General features: G+C 53.2%; 1 protein-coding gene across 8 annotated transcripts in view; it reads right to left on the minus strand.

Moving 5' to 3' along the window:
• EBF3 (EBF transcription factor 3) overlaps positions 1-14,381 on the minus strand; it is a 115,654-nt gene that overhangs the window by 83,697 nt on the left and 17,576 nt on the right. The gene's annotated exons all lie outside the window — the stretch shown is intronic.

The following is a 14,381-nucleotide window of genomic DNA, read 5'->3' on the forward strand; positions in this document are numbered from 1 at the left end:
ATCTTCTACCTTCCGGCCCTCACTCTGCCTCCATGTCCACCGGCAGCCAGACATCACTTGAGACCCCTGAAGACAATGGGTGATACACACCGTCCACCAGGTCGGGGCCCCTCGAGTTTGTCATTCGAGAACGAGGATCTGGATGCCAGGAGCCGCCTGGCCCGTACTGACTGGATGCCCAGTGCCAGCTCCTTGCTCTGCAGGCTGCACTCAGGAAGGACACGGAGGCGGGCGACCTGGAACTTTCACAGCGTCGACTCTATTTCCACCCACTCTTTACACACGTGCATGCTGTCCACTGCTTGTTCAAGAACTCGCCATTCCCAGCCCCGCACTGCCTCCTGTCTGCTGCAGCAGCCCGCTCCTTCTGCTCTCAGCACTACAGGGAGGGGTGGGGAAAACGAGCTCTGCAGGGACGACCACCATCCACGGCCATTCAGCCCTGCCGTGGACACACACAACATTCCATTCAGGAAAGAGCACCGCAAGTCTATGTCAGATGCGAGACACTTACTCCAAAACCTAACTGATGTGTAATGCATCTGAGTCCCCATGAAAGGGTCATAAAAATAATTAATGCACATGGTAAAAATTTGGGGAAATACCTAAAAGTATACGAAGAATATAAAAATGACCTATAAACTCAGCAACCTGAGCTTAACCACGACGACAGCTCTATTTCCTGATAGTACCTTTTCCACTTTTTTTTAAAAAATTGGAATCATACAGTACTTACATTTTTATCTCCTTTTTACTCCTTTTTATGTAGTAAGAATGTTTCCAATTTATTCACCAATCTGCCTTTTAAATGGCTGCCTAGTATTCCAGCCCGGGCCTCCCACAGTTTACTTCCCCCATCCTGCCGTGGGACGCAGGGCTTTCCAGGATTTATTATGATCATGATACAATGAACCTCTCCATTCACAGACCATCACTGTTTTAACAGACAGTTCTCTGACTTGTCACTGAGTGAACACTGACTGACGTCCATTCCAGCTCCCCTGTGGACTTCTCCAAGTCTTTCTTTCGTTTTTTAATTCATTAACAGTCACACTGTCACGTTCATGGCTAATCCTAGGAAAAGGACCAGAGTGGCCTGACGTCTGAGGAGCCCCTGCAGGTTGAGCCCCTGGGGTGTCCTGGGCAAGGGCCTCCGGGCTGTGCCCAGACGCTGCAGAGACACGAAGGTTTTACCCCTTGCAAGGACTCTCTTCAGCATAAACCCAGCTGGAAAGAGCTGGAAGGGAGCGAGGAGGTATTCATGCTATGTAAACATTTGTAAGAGAACAGCCCTCTTAATAATGCATTGGGAAGACTTGGTGATGAGGGGTTAATAGACATAAAGTGGGAATTGAATTTGAAGCGAAGACATTTAAATCAGTGGCGTGGCTGGGCGGAGGGACCCTAGACCCATTCCCAGGTCGCCACGCCAGACGCTGAACACCATGTTTTACCCCACAAAGGAGGGTCACCAAGCACAGTGACATGAGTCAATGTGGTTTCCTTAAAACACATGCAGAAACCAGAGCAAGTTCTTTTTACCCCAAGAAGAGGCTTTACCCGACTCAGAGTTTACTAAGATATCACCAAAATCAGAGCCCACAACTATGGGTTGGTGTTTTCTATGCCTTGGACAGAAGGGGATTTAAAGAAAAGCTGAAAAGGTAATGTCTTAGGGATACTTTTTGATGTAAGGTCATTATGGGCCCCTAATGTTCTCCTGGAACCCAAGTGCACTTTGGGACCATCGCTTGGAAAGTGAGGTGGGGGGTCTGAGCATGGCTGTGAGATTCTGCCATCCACGCTGCAGATCCTGATGGCCAGAGTGGACCCCAGCACTGCACACCAAAGTGCCTTGGATGTGGTGACTTTGTCAGTCACCTCTTTGAGAAGTGGGCCCCTAACTGGCATGTACCAAGTACCCACAAGTGTTCAGCTGCCTGTATCAGGCTGTGAATTTCCAGAGGGCAGGGCCATGGTCTGAGCCTACCTCACTCCTGATGGCTACTCTGATGCCTGACACAGAATGGACAATCGATAACACAGTCTGAATTTTTTTTAAATGGGAGACTTTTAGGACTCATTTTCTCACCCTTGCTCTACCAGTCTTGGTAACAGAACTGATTTGGGCTGACTGAAAACATCAGCCATTGATAGTAGGCAAACGGAATACATTCTGTCCTCTCAAAAGCAACACCTGCTGGCCGCAAGCCATGTGAGCTGCTCTGTGCTCTGCTCTTCCCCCGCCCACCCCACAAGGCAGGAGGGGATCCTCTTCCCCTGAGCTGTGCCACTGCAAACTCCCTAGCAGGGCATGGCTGGATCTCTGGGGCACCTGGGGTTCTGGGGCCAGGGTGCCCCTCTCCACCACCCAAGAAGCACAGCAGTCTTCAGAGGTGACCAAGCCAAGACTCAGGGGTCTTCTGCAGGGGACAGACCTGTGTCCAGCGCCCAGGGGCTGACCTGCCAGAGGAAGAAAGCAGTGTCCCCTCTCCTGGTGCGAAAAGGATGAGGGGCTGGTCTTCGCTGGGCCCAAGGGGCAGAAGTGAGGGCAGCGTGGAAGGAAGCTGCTAGCCCCCAGCAGGCGGGAACCCACAGCCAGGCAGGCGCACTCCGTCCGCACCTGGGAAGTCATTTGACTTTGTAAGCAATCTCTCAGAAGTAGAAGGCATTACTGTCGCTTTTATAAGTAAAACGGATAGGACGCTAAGACAGGGGCCTTAGTGAATAACCCACTTCTCACTTTGGGGCATTCGCTGCTGAGCAGACGGAATCAAGACCCGCAAGGAGAAAAGCCCTGTCGTTTGGGAACAATCCCTGAGCAGCTGGTCCTCATCCCTCGTCTCAAGCCCCCACCCCCACCCCCCGGAAGCCACGAGGAGGACCCCTTGCTGCTGTGTCAGGAAGGACGCCCCCGCCACTTCTCGGAGCTGCCACGGCTCTGACACTGCCACTTTTCGTGATCAAGTGTTCCCTCTCGGAGAAACTAAAGGAGCGCTTTCAAAGCTTATATTTATTTGTCACCTTCACAGTTTACTTCCATTGCCTAAAAGATCAATACGTCACCATTTCCAAGGCTGATACGGCGAGTGGGCTGTGCGAGGCAGCGCGGCCACGCATTCCTGCAAAGTCTCCCCGGGAAGAAGACGTTTCCCACGGCACAATCCGTACGCTTGCAAATTTCCCATCTCCAACACGGAAACTAACTAAAATCAGGTCAGCCATCATTTTCCCAATGCCATCAAGTTAAAGAAACCGGATAACTAGACCATCCAGCCGGGATGCTACCACTCCAGGCAGGAGGCCCAGCTACTGCTCCGGTTTAACGAGAACAATTAAAAACAGCCGCCACCCCTCAAATGCCCCCACCGCGCCCATAACCAAGATAAACAAACTTCACCTATTTCGGGTTTTTTTTTCCTTTTTTTTCAATTTCAGAATGCTCAGTGTACCAACAGGGCTGGGATGCATTTCACTCTTGACTGGGTACAGTAAGATTGCTAATCAGGATTACTTGATTCAGTCAACACTGATTTCAATAAAAAGACCCCAAAAAATTATCATAAATATAGAGAAAGTGCGGGCGGCAGTGACAGGTGATTAAAATCTCATTCGCTCAGAATCAGCCTGATTCCTGGAGGTGGAGGCGGGTCAGTCCCGATTCTGCTGTGTGATCATTATCTGTCTGTCTGCAAGCCACTTCTGAGCTCCGCACGCTCGGGTGCAAGAAAAGCCACAAACAAGGAATCACGCCCCCCCCCCGGGGTGTGGGGAGCTAACACGGCACGAAGCGAGATGGGACAGGGCGCCGTGAGGGGCGCAGGAAGGGGCGCTGAAAACTCAGGCTGACAGCGTTTAGAAATATTTCAGTGACGGAAACCAGCCCCGCTCAGCATTACAGATGGCATTCGATTACAGAATCAAAGCGACGCCTTTACGCACAAAAGAAGGAAAAGGATCTCGAGACCCTCAGAAGCCACTGAGGGTCAAGTGGACCCGGAGAGCTGGCCCTGTTCCCAGCCCTGACGGAATTCTGCAGGCCCAACTGGGGGAGCGTGCAGAGTATTTTTTTTTTTAAGACCCCAATGCCTCAACATATTTCCTCTGTTCACATCACCACCCAGACCTCAGTGGGGCCCTACTGTGCCCTCCAGCAGGGTCAAGCCCTCTGGGAAAGAGCGAGGTTATGGATAAGGACAGCCCTGTGGACAGCTGGGCACCCCTTCCCACCCCTACCCTGCCAATGCCAACCACTGGGCCTCCAGGCATGATCTGCCCAGTGGACCAGCACTGGCCTCTCTGACCTAACCCCTTCCCCTCCTTCCCCCCTCCATCCCAAGTCTCCTGCACAGTTTCATGGTTCCAGGAAGCACCATCCCATGGAAGCAGAGCCCTCTGCTCCTGACCCCTACCCAAGCTGGGGTTACCAGATTCGCAAGGGAGACCTCAGGACACCCAGTGAAACCTGCCCTTCACACACGCAAGGACTGAGGTTTTAGGATAAGTATAGCCCAAATATTGCATGAGATATACTTCTCCTAAAACCTCAGTCCTTGCGTGTGTGAAAAGCAGGTTTCACCAGGCATTCATGTTTTGCAGGGCAGCCCCAGCCCCGACTGACTGTGGCTTCCCAGAGTCCTCTCACGCCCTGCTCTCCAACCACTGTGCCTAATGGCACATCTTTCTACCTTGCAAAGTCGCCTCCATCCCTCAAGACCTGAGAGGCCTTCCACCCTCCGGGCAGCCACACCCCTTCCTCCTGGGTTTGCCAAGGGGCTCAGAGCAGACCCCATCCCATGCTTGGTGCAGGTCCAGCCAGAACTGAGGCGGCCTTGGGCTCCTTGGGGGCAGCTGTCCCTTGTACACAGTAGGTGTTCAGTAAGTAACCAGTGACTCGAACTGAGGCCCCTCACAGCATGCAGGGCTCTCGTGGACGCTTCTTGTCAGGTGAGGCCCTCCCAGGCGCTCTCTGCTCCTCTCTGGGTAATTGTTTGACGACTGGCTCATTTGCATACTATTAAGTGGCATGCTTAGTGCTGGGAGGGGAGTTGCTAAATTCACTCCCCCTCATTTCCAATTTCCGCCTGTTCCCTCACCAGCTCCTTCTGCTCCTGCTGGGAGGAGAAGCCTGGAGGCTGTGAACAAGGTGAGTGATTCCACAGGCGCCAAATAAGCTGGCACCACAAGTTCCACACTCAGCTCTTAGCTGTCCCTCCTGTGGACAGACCTGAGGTCAGCAGGACACAAGCCTGGGCATCGTGGAGCCAGAGGCCAGCCCTTACAGAAGCCCAAGTTCATTCCCCATGCAAAGTCAGGCCTCTGGAACCTTCCAGAACCTTCTGGAGCCCTCTGGAACTTGTATCTCCTCTCACAGGGGAGATTCTGGAGGGTTCTGTGCAACTGCTGACATCAGCACCCAGAGCGCAGTCACGTTCCCGAGTGTATACCCACCCCTGTGATGGGCCACCTGAGACCTCAGCTGTCAGATGGGGATGATGGGTCCCACTGTGCCTGGTGTGCGGTGGGAAGGAGGACCCAGTGCCATCATCCCAGACACAGGAGAGTACTTCCGCCTCTCCTGTGAACACCAGCCAACAAGGATCTCCTTGAGGGCACAAGAGGGGCCCATGCCCTTGGAGCTCTGGACCCAAGAGCTGGCCTCATGACTAAGCACAAGGCCAGGAGCTCAAGGGGAAGGGTTAAACACGTGCCCCCAACAAGGCTGCAACGCCTCCTAACCAGGCCACGGTGCCTGCCACGGGCAGTTTCGCAGCCACCATTCCTAACAAGAGCCTAGCTGCAGTCACAGGTCGTCATCGGTGCAGACAAGTCCAGAGGCCTGACCCACACACAGAGGCCCGTCCAGCCCAGAGCCCAGCCCCCACTCCACTGTGTGAGCCACAGCAAGGGGCTACGGGTAGAGTGGAGAGCTTGCGACAAGGGCAGATGATGAGAGAGGCCAAGATCAGCCCCAGGCCTAGCAGGCCCCACAGAACCCCCCAGGGCACCATCAGCCCCCCACAGGGCAAGGCTTCCCGGAGCCCCGCCCCCCACGCTGCCGGTGCCCAAGGCTGGCTGGATGGCAGGTGCAGAGCCACGGGGACGGCGCAGCGCAGTCTGCGGCAGAAACGACTGGAGTTATAAAATCACAGGACTCTATTACGGAATTAAAAACACATCGCGGACTGATGACTGTAGCCCCTGGCTGTTTACGAAGTCCTTTCTCTTCACTGAAGCCACTCAACAGCCCGGGAAAGTCCCACTCCCTGGCAGTGAGGAGGCCGGGACTTGTCCCTGGTCACCAGCTCCCACCAGGTGGGCTCTGCCCACTCTCCTCTGCCGCCGCGCACACCTCAGTTCTGTCCCAAAGGGCAGGGAGGGCCTGGAGGGGGCCTCTCTCTAGTGACAAAGTCTAGGGCTCAGAGTACAGAGCAGCAAGAGAAGGGCAGCCGGGGGTCTAGCCGGGGGTCTAGCCGGGAGGTGGAGGGCACACGTGGGCCGGGAGCAGGGAGGCATTGGTGCAGCAAGGTCGCGTGGGGGCAGATGTCCCACGGGAACAGACAGGACTGGGGGACACCCGCTTTGCCAAGGGAATCCCTAACTCTATAGAAGGATGTGCCCTTGGACCCCTCAAGTGCTGGGCTCCACGTGGCTAAGACACACAGATGCATGCCATGGGCTGGGGACAGGAGACCCAGGGGTCAGCCACCCGCACCAAGGAGCAGACGGAACCCCTCGAACCTGGAGATGGCAGTACACACCGACGCCTCAGAGCCAACGGGAACCTGAACCTGTACGTGGGATCTCACCACTCGGGAGAAGCCCCCGGAGCAGCGGGGAGCTCACAGCCAGGACAGGACGGGGCCTTGAGTCCCAAAGCTGTGGAAAGCCCCCAGTTTGAGCAGCAGGGCGAGCAGTGGAAGGACTGGCAGTTGGACACCCCAAGGTCCAGACAAGCTTCCTCCCCACCCCAGGGAGGCCCCAGAAGAGGCCAATGGACCATGGTAAGAAAAATGAGCAGGCCTCGCGTCCCATTTCCCAGCTTTCGTACACATCGGCCCTGTTGCAAACCCAGCCCCCTGCCACCTGCTGGAGGCCCACACGCACTCAGGCACACAGGCATGCGTGCGGAGGGTCGCCCCGAGTACCTAGGATAGCACCACAACTGGGGTCCTGGGGAGGAGAAAGACCACCCATCCCTCACTTCCTGGGTGGCCCTGGGCCTTGTCTGTCCCTGCACAGGGTCTGGGTCCCAGGTGGGGTCTAGCAGAGACCCTCACCCCCACCACTGCCCACCTCCAGGCCAGTCAACAGGAGCTGGTCCGAGGAAGCCCCGCGTCCCTCCCCAAGGCCGGCAATCACCCGTCATGCCAGACCTGACGATTCCTGAGGGATTTCCAGGGGAAATACTTCCCTCTGGCCTCTTTTAACATTCCAGCCCTCTAAAAGGTGAAGCACGATGAAAAATCACCCTTTTCCTAAATAATGTTATTTTCTCTTAAGTGGGCACAGGGACCAATTTTGATAAAACTTAGGAGTCAAAATACTTAAAAGCAACATGAGCCATTTGCCCTTGTCATCACATACACCGTGTTGCCCCAAATCACACAAACTGTGAAGAAGCCAACACGTAAACCTCCTTTGGGAAAACCAGCAAGCATCTTTCTACCACTCGGGCATATTTGCTGTTGGAGGCTGCTCTAAGAGGGCGCCCTGGGGCCCTGCACACGGTTTCCCAGGAAAGCTCCCCAGTAAACATCCACCATTCTGTTCTAGAATGAAAACCAGTGAATTTTGTTTTTTACGTTGGTGGGGAAAGAAGGACGTGATGAGACTTTTGAGTGGACAGCACAAGCAGGTATGAGTGCAGCCACCTGGCACGGGGGCGGAGGGGGGCAAGGGGCCATCCTCATCAGGGGTTGCCCGAGAGGGAGGACTGACAGCTGGAGGAACAGGGTACTCCCTCTCATCAGGCACTTGGGACCCCTGAGTCAGGGATGAGACGGTGGGATGCTCTCCAGGACCCTCATGGCTCCGAAAACCAACCTGGAGAGGGGGGCAGAGCTCTGGGGGGGCGGGGGGGGCAGGGCACACCCACGGGCCAGCCTTCTGGATCCCATCACACTGACAGAGGGTGAAGACGGGGGCTCACGGAAGTGGACAGTTGGCATCTGATAACTCAATTACCCCAACTTGATCCTTTCAAAGCCTCCTTGAACCGCTGACCTGTCCCAAACAAACAAGGCCTCTTTGTGTCTCTCTCCTTCACATGGAATATGCCACAGTCACCCCCCTGTACAGGATAACTTCGGACACTCGCAGTCACTCCGTTTCTGAAACGGACCACCTCACCCAGGCCGAAGGCAGCACTGATGCCGAGTAATGGCACAGTTCCCTGAGGCTTGCTGACCTCTGCAGGAGCAGGGCACAGAACAAAGCCACGTTAAAGCCAGCTTCTTGGGGAGAGAAGCCAGGATCTGATTGGCAACTGGCAGTCCTCATTGTCCTCCACCACTGTCCCGCCTGCCACTCACCCCTTCCCCTGTTCAGTGGCCTCCCTGTCACTTCACAAGGGACTGACAACATGCTGAGAACTGGTGAAGATCTGAAAACAGTAACAGGACTTAAATCTACATAAACAACTCCAGGCTTCACTGGAAGTAGAAATAAGCGGCGATGACATTCCGCGTTCTCGCCGCTGCCCCTGGCCAGACAGGTAAAGCTCCTCCCCGCGCCTTAACGTTCTCACCATGCGGGTGTCCCTCGAAGACATGCTTTTTGGTTGTCATTTCGTTTTGTTTCTGTTTGTCTGACCAAACTCAGTGAGAAAGTGGTTCACGGGAAATCCAGGTCAGAGCCAGCCAAGGATGTTGCAATATTTGCATTTTCTACGAAAGACGCCCATGGCATTCTAATTTTGCACCTCTGGATTTCTCTCGTCATGGAGCTTAATCAGACTGAAACCCTTTCAGGACTTCTTACTGATAAATGGAATTAGAATTCCACGTGGAACTAGTGTGTCCGTGGCAAACTTCAGTCACGCACAAGCTGACGCTAGACGACGTCTGCATTTTTATAGGGTCAGGAGTGGTACCATCTCTACGGTACTTACGAGTACTATTTCTAAATACAGCATTCTGACAACCTCGGAGCAACTACGCCAGGTGCTGTGGGTGCCGGGGTCCTGGATGAGAGGGTCTTCTGTGTCCTGCAACCCCCTCTGGAGAGTGTCATTCCCGGCGCCTCTCCTTGGATGGGGACGCTCTCAGCAAGCTGCCTTTCTGAGCACAGAGCTCTGAACCCCCGCCGCTCCAACACGTAACAGGTGCCCAAAGGCTCAAGTGCATCCATCAGACCCAAATCAACACCCATGTGCAGACACATGCCTTTGCCCACACAAGCTCCCCACAGGACGCTGCTCCCCCCCCCCCACGGGGACACTGGGGCTGTTCTGGACACACGTGTGCATGCCTACACCTGCACGTCACATGCTGCCCTCACCCCCTCATCTCCCTCGGACCCCACCCTGTGAGACGTTATCACAAAACGCCACCCCCTTCCAAGGAGGCAGGGGGCAGCTCCCCCAGAACCTACCAGAAGCTCAAACTCACAGTCCCCCAGGCCACCGGGACGTGAGTGCCACAGGCCTCCTAGGGCTGCAAAGGGCAGAGTCCTAAGCGCCCTGACACAGAGAGGTGAATGAGTGAAGAGGCCCAACGGCCTGGGTTCAAATCCCTGCTGCACCCCTTCTCAGCTGAGTGACCTCAGATAAGCTTCTTAATGTCCCCAGGAATTACAGTATTATAATCGGATCTGGGCTGTTGGAGGCCTATCACTTAGTAAGCACATAGAAAACGTGAGCTGCTGTTGCTTTATTTAGTTGTAGTGTCAGAATTGTCACCATGGCATTGCCACATCAGAGTCCTCCTCACACTTGCTAAGAAGTGGGGGGCAGGCAAGGGAATGGGAGACGTGGCCTTGCCTGTCCTGCTGGCACCCAGGAAGTTCTCAGGGCCTCCTCCCCAACAAGGGGTGGCCCAGGAGGAGCCAATGGGCACACCCACCCCAGAAACCTATCACCAGGGCTGTCTTTGACACCCAACCCCCCTCCCCGCAGGCCTGGGCACCTGAGGCAGGCCCCAGGAAGCAGTGGGCGTGGGGCCTTGGTCTGGGGCTGCCCCAGGAGGAGCGGGCCCCATCCACGTGGCAGGGAAAGAGCCTATCTGCTCCCTGGAACCTCTCTTAGGCACTGGGTAGCAAAGCAGGAAAACACGAACGCAACGTCAAACGTCCTACCTCGATAGGTAGGTTGAGATGAGACAACAAGCACTAAGTTCGGCCTGCTGGCAGGCATCAGATTGCAGGGGTGCAGGCACCTTGCGGCGGCTTAGTGAGACTTAGCAGGAATATCAGCTTACAGGGCAGCAGAGGATGTCAGGACAAGCCAGGCTGGGGCTCCGGGCCCTCACTCAGAAGCAGGAGGCAGGGGAGCATCAGAACACGTGGTAGGAGCAACGTACACTTCTGTTCTGTCTCAGTCGTCACACGCGGGCTGCCGAGCGCCGNTCTGGGGCTCCGGGCCCTCACTCAGAAGCAGGAGGCAGGGGAGCCTCAGAACACGTGGTAGGAGCAACGTACACTTCTGTTCTGTCTCAGTCGTCACACGCGGGCTGCCGAGCGCCGAATTTCCACAGAAGGAGCCCAGCAGCCTCTCCTGAGGCCCTTGGGGGCCTTGGGCTGCACCCCTGCTTCTAGAATGTCAGCACCCAGGAATGGCGCCAGCTCCCAGGCACAGAAGGGAACGAGCTGCAGGAGGGGCGGCTTGGGGCCACAGCCATGGGGCTCTCAGGACGCAGAGTCTGAAACGGGCCTGGGGCACAGCAGGGTTTCAGAAAGCAGACATAGGGAGGGTACTCCATACCCAAAGGGCCATGCAGTTCTGATGGGGGGCAGGGGAGTGAGAAGTAAAGGATGAATGGGACTCCACTCCAGAGGGCCCACGCCAGAGGGAGCACCAGAGGGGACGGAGCGGACCGCGGAGCGGTGCGACCTGGGGTAACAGGGTCAGGCTGCCCTCCAGAAGGATTCCTGGGTGGGGACAGGGACAGAACCTGGTAGAGGCACCAATGAGGGGCTCTGCAGAAGTTGAAACTCCCACAGGCAGAGGGCAGACGCTGGCTGGGTCATGCCAGGGCCACGTGCAGAGCGGGGACCCATCCAGAGGCAGGGGGGCAAGAGGGGCTCTCTGGGGCGGACGCACAGGACGGGACAGCTATGCAGGGAGGGAGGCCACTAATGTGAAACCAGTATCCCAGGCCAGCTTTCAAGGCCTTCCAACCGTGAGAGACAGGCTTCCTATCATTAGGGGAGCCTGGCCCCTCATTCAGGGCACACAGACCTGCCCCGGCCTCCAGCTGCTAACGATGGTTTTCCTGACACATGGATTGCTTTTCGCTTACAATAACTTTTAGGAAGATAAAAATGTACTTTGTATTTTGAGGGGGTATTTTGTATTTTGGGGGGTATACATCTCTGCTGATGTTGAGTGATTTTAAGAACAGCCCCCCAGTGGGGAACACGCCGACTGGGGCGGCCAGGCCTCTTCTTAAGCGCCACGGGTTTCTGCCCCAGGATGGCAATCTAAGGTGCGCTGACAGAAATAAGCCTCCAAAATCCCAAAAACAGAAAACGCATGTATCACTCATGCCGGCAGGACATGCTTTAGTTAGGTAAATTCCAAACAAAACAAAGCACATCTAAGTTGCTACTGTGCCCCCTTCCAGGGCTCCCAGCGGCCCTGGGCCTGCAAGGATGTCCCACAGAATGCAGGACAGCAGCAGGGCACCCAGGAGTTCCAGAACCTACAGGTCCAATCGACCTGCAAAGCAGAGAATTCAGGCCCTGAGGGTGTGTGGGGAAATGGGGAGCACTGCAGAGATGGCCTGTCTGCTTTTTAAAGCGTGTAAAAATAACATTTCTTCTAAACAACACCTGCCTGTTGACAAGTCTAGTAACTGCATTTGAATATATCTTTGGTAAGATCTTATTTTTAAATGAAATCAATGAAACATTGTGTTAAATATTTACAACCGACTCTCCTCCCGTATTTCGATGGGTGGGGGGCTGTTTTGTGCAGAAAGCTCAGGTAACAGGCTAACAGGCGTTCATTCTAAAACCGGTTACCTCGGTGTTCCTTTGATGTCAGACCACACTTTGACATTAATTCAGGGGACCTTAGTGTAAGATACAGTCTAATTTAAGGTATTTACTTATTTATTGCTCTCTAATGGATGTTCTCATCCAGATTCCGAAAGGAAGGCTGCAGACAGGACAGACTCGGTCCACCGTTCTCAACTGCTCTACCTGCGTGATGGGAGGTGACTATGTGACCCTCCCCTGGCGGCTCAGAAAGCCAACCATTTCTGCCACACAAACAAGGCCAGCCCGGGTGCCTGCACGCTGCCAGCCGGCTCTTCATTACAGCCAGGCCTGACCCGCGTTCCCAGTTGGAGGGGATTCCAGCGGCTCTCCACAGACAAATAAACAGCAAATACTTACAGGGGACAGCCTTGTAGAACTGATTCCTTAATCAACAGTTAAAGAAGCAAATTGGATTTGCCCTATCACGAAAAAAAATTAATTCCAGATTGTCATTTTTGTCTTAAGTACAACAAGGTTGTCTTATAGGCTTGGTTGGGTAATTTCATTTTAAAAGTATCTCTAAAATTTGACATCCCTTGGGACTTGTGGTTTTCTCCATCATTATATAACTGTAAACTTCTGGATGTTAGAGATTGGATAATTTCTTTCAGCTGGACCTGGCCTCTAGCGTGCTTGGACGCGGAGGACGAGCACCGATGGCTGGCCAGGGTTACCAGCCGGGCTCAGGAGCAAGACGAGTCCCCGGAATCAGCACCGAAAGTTTCAGTGTGCAAGACTTTTCTTATTTATTTTCCTTAATACATTTTCTTCTCCCTCTGCCATTAGTTAAAAGAATTGTCAGACATTCTTCTGACAGGCTGCATTTACTCTAGTTAGTAAAAACAAAACAGAAACAAGCAGACAGTCTCTTTAAGGCTTTTGGGCTTGATCCTGTCGAGCAGTTTTTCCGTCTGCGCTCTCTGGAACCATATGCTCACACGACTATGGAGGGAAGCTGGCCTTCAGCACACGACAGTCGTGGGCTCGCAGGCCCAGCCGAAACTGTAAAATGCTCAGTAAAACCAGCAGCACGCAAAATGCAGTGTGTGTCTCCACGGGTGAAATATTTCCCCAGACTTCCCCTCCCCGTGTGTGATTTCTGAGTTGATTAACATTTCACCTCTAGTGTTATGTTATTATAGCCTTTATGTTTTAATCCATTTTTTACACCGTGGGAGAAGAAAAAATATCACTATTCTAGTAATCAAGTTATTCCTGTAAAATCCTAAATAAAATGAGAATTTTATTAAAGATATTTATCTTATACAACAAGAATAAAATCAATTTGCACTGCCGGTCCGGCGTCCAGTTACAATAACATTAAAATATACTGTTTATGTGCGGGTGGGGCCATTTCTCTTTTCAGATTGGTCAATGAGGAGAACACCACAGTGCACTTCTTTCAGAATATTGGCTTGGTGGCTGGACATGGAGGAGAGCATTTTTATTGTTAATCAATGCCAATCAATTCTGAGCCTTGATGTTAAATAGGGATCAATATCACTGGGCTGCAGATGAGATCTGATTTCAATTGGTGAGCAAACCTGCACAAGTTTTTAATCATAAGGTAAATCAAGTCCTGGAGCGTAAGTCAGATGAATTAATACCGGCCGTGCAGGACCTCTCTTGCCACTGATCCAGCACAAGGAAATTTCTGTCATATTTCATTATCACTCTTAGGGCGAGCTGAAGGCAGCGTTTGGGGAGCGTTTTCCTAGCGGAAGCTGGAGCGCCCCTCACACCGCACAGCGAGTCCTCCCCGCAACTGCAGCGTGCTGGTCCGCCGAGTATAGTTATACGTATGCCCCATGAATCTCATTTTATGCGATTAAGATCCATAAAAATTCAATAGCTTTTCTTCTGCAATTCACATTTTACCTGGTGAAATATCATAAGAATTTCATTATCTTTGCAGCTGTTGCCTAGGATCAAGCAAAGGTTATTACCCTCTTCAAAAACACTATAGAATATGTACGAAAATGTCAGGAGAACTGGGCATTTAAAGCTTGATTTTTTAAAAGAAAAACACTGTCTGAAGTTTAGAATAAACTGTACTTGACATTTATGTACCATGATGCATTTCTTGGTAAACTGATTTTGCAAGGAAATTCTTTGAATTCGACTCTGTGACTGGATTGTAAAAGGAAAAAGGAGAATGGGGAGGGGAGGAGTGGGGAGGG

The sequence above is a fragment of the Ailuropoda melanoleuca genome, chromosome 6, assembly GCF_002007445.2.
Source record: "Ailuropoda melanoleuca isolate Jingjing chromosome 6, ASM200744v2, whole genome shotgun sequence".
Taxonomy (NCBI): domain Eukaryota; kingdom Metazoa; phylum Chordata; class Mammalia; order Carnivora; family Ursidae; genus Ailuropoda; species Ailuropoda melanoleuca.